Below are 2,736 nucleotides of genomic sequence, written 5' to 3' on the forward strand. Positions count from 1 at the left end.
TTAGAAGAACACCAAGCTTGGGGCCGTGGCCTCTCTCTCAGTGTTCCCTGTGTGACCTGGGGCATCTCCCCTCATTTGCACAGCCCCTTTAGACTTGATTTCCTACAAGCTTGAATTTAGGTTTTGAAACTTAATACAAAAGGTTGCTTGAGACAGTCCTGTACTGTTGTAATCACACACATAGCTGAGGGTCTGTCAGCTCTGTGAAGGCAGGAACTGTGTCTGCCTGTCCACCAAGCACTTGCAGGATATACACCTGTTTTGTGGTGATCACAGGCATCCCGGTGTCGCTACTGTTCCTGCTTAGAGGCTGTCGTATGGAGCGGGGACCCGGGAGAAGACTGCTTGGATCTCCCTCTTGTGTTTCCTATGGCTAAGCTCCTTCACCTGTTGTTGCTTTTGCTTCCTGATGGAGTCATACTAGTAAGTCTCGTTTATAGGGTTGCTTTGAGGATTATATAAAACTACATATAAAGCCCTCGGAACAGGGCACGATATATGGAAAACACTGTATGTGTCATCCTTTGTATAGGATCATTGTGATGGTGCTGGCAGGGTAGTTATCACTGATGCTCAGACATCTTCCTCCTAGTGGCACCTTTTTTTTTTTTTAAAGAGTGGCTGCTGTGATAGATGGAATGCTTGTCTTTTCTTCACGGCAAAAGGAACAGAACCCTTAACTTTGTTCTTTGTGGCATAACGAGGCGCCTTCATACTCAGTCTCTCTGTGACCAGCTTACACCCGACATTCTCATCCGACCAGATCATAAGTTAGAAACCCTCATTCTTCCAGCTCTAGTTATTCTCATTCATGAATTAACCAAAAGGCTGTTTTTCTACATTAAACCTGCAGCCACCTCATGGTAGGAAATCCGAGTTGAGTAACGCCTTCTGGTTTATACACAGAGGACACAGAGAGAAACATCATGAAGATCATTTAAAGACCAGGAGTCTGAGGCTTGTAGAGGTTAAGGATGTTGGGCCGGTCTCCAAGTCGGCGAGAAGCAGAGTGTCAGGGCCAGGGCAGTGAGGCGGGAATCTGTAGTCTGTACAGCCTCTCGCTGGCCAATTAGCCCCTGCTCCCCGAATCTTTCTGAGTGTTACCATCTTCACCTTATCTATCCTCAGACCAAACAAATCCTGCCCATGACTCACTGTCTTCTCCATTGTTTTATGCCTGTGCTCTCTCTGTCGTGTATTATTCTTGAGGGCGACCAAGAGAAAAGAAGAAATAACTCTATACGAAAGAACAAACAAAAATCGCACCACCTGGGACCATTCAAACTGGATTTCCCCTGGTAAGGTGGATGTGCCTTGGAGAAAACAATGTTGAGGATTATCAGCAAAACATGTGCTAGGAGAAAACACCTGGATGAGTTTATGTTTACAGGAAGTTTTCTTACTTCCTGTAAACATACTTTTTCATACTGTAAACATATCTTTTCATACTCATTAACCCATCTTCACAGGACACGCTCATAGATTATTTTTATGTCCTTTTATTTTCAGCAAGAATCATACTAGATTTGCCTGTGTACATTCAAAGGCTGGAGGAAACAATGCCCGCAGGAATGTGACACTTTCAAATAGAGACGGGTCTTTTAGCAAGCTTGATATACACGGGACAATATTCTAATTTGTCCAAAACGGATAAAGCAGGCAATAATTAGGAGAGCTTTCCCCTCCTTAAAAAGATTCATAGCTGATATTCTACTATATTTAAGATCTCTACAAGTTATATCACATCTAAAATTCTCAGTTGAATGAGCAACCGATTTTATTCTATTTCTTGATTTATTGTGGAGGTTAGTTATACCTTTTTCGGGAACAGCAATATTCTAAAATTCACCAACTCTAAATATAAAATCAGTAGTATAGCCATCAACTAATCTAATGAATAAAGGATATGTTAAAAAGTAACATAATCCCAGGTGCATGTAAATGAAGTAATTAAACATCAACATAATTTCAGAATTGCTGCTTCTCTCTTATTTTGCATTTTGATCGCCTCACGTATGCATACAGAGATTCTTTACCCGAATCCTGTGTACCTTTATAATAACAATCTCCTGTGCCTAACAATAGGTAGACTGAGCATGTAAAACTTAGACCAAATGTTTGTGAAAACAGGTCTATGCCATGGGGTTAAGATTCTAGTGCAGAGTAACCGCTTTTTAAAAGTTCAGTCATTTTACAGCTTTTCAGAAACGCATTCGTAACATGGTGCAAAGAATATTTACACCTGTCTGTTCGGTGTCCTGCGGTAGTGACATGATTGCATTTTCATTCTCTATCCAGATGTTTTTGTGTCTTAGAATTAAGTCCCTAAGCTACTTCAGAGAAATAAAGCCTAATCTTCTTTTGAAAGACTCCCAGGGAAATGGAGTCCTTAATCCCCTTTGCTGATCCCTTTCAGCATTTACCAACTTTTATTTTCATACTTAATCTAAACCCTCCTGCCTCTGAGTCCATTTGCAGTCTATTGTCTTTCTAACAATAGAAAACAATAGCCTCTTGGAGAGAGGTCTTCCTACTGGGGAAATTCTCTGCTAATCACCCTGTCTTATTCTCCTTTCTGAATAATTCTTGTCTCCTACCCCAGTGGTAAATCAAGTAATTGCTCGATGGGTGTCCTAGCTGCAAGCAGCCTTAGTCAGAAGAGTCACATGACAAACGCACACCTCCGAGACTCAAACCAAAGGTTGTGTTTTGATACAGAATTTTAAGAGCTAGAAC

The 2,736-nt window shown here is 41.3% G+C and overlaps 1 protein-coding gene across 2 annotated transcripts in view; it reads right to left on the reverse strand.

Annotated features, from left to right (window-relative positions):
• GPRC5D (G protein-coupled receptor class C group 5 member D) overlaps positions 1–2,736 on the reverse strand; it is an 8,304-nt gene that overhangs the window by 1,594 nt on the left and 3,974 nt on the right. The gene's annotated exons all lie outside the window — the stretch shown is intronic.

This window comes from Otolemur garnettii, unplaced genomic scaffold (assembly GCF_000181295.1).
Source record: "Otolemur garnettii isolate 467f Iridium unplaced genomic scaffold, OtoGar3 scaffold00124, whole genome shotgun sequence".
NCBI lineage: Eukaryota > Metazoa > Chordata > Mammalia > Primates > Galagidae > Otolemur > Otolemur garnettii.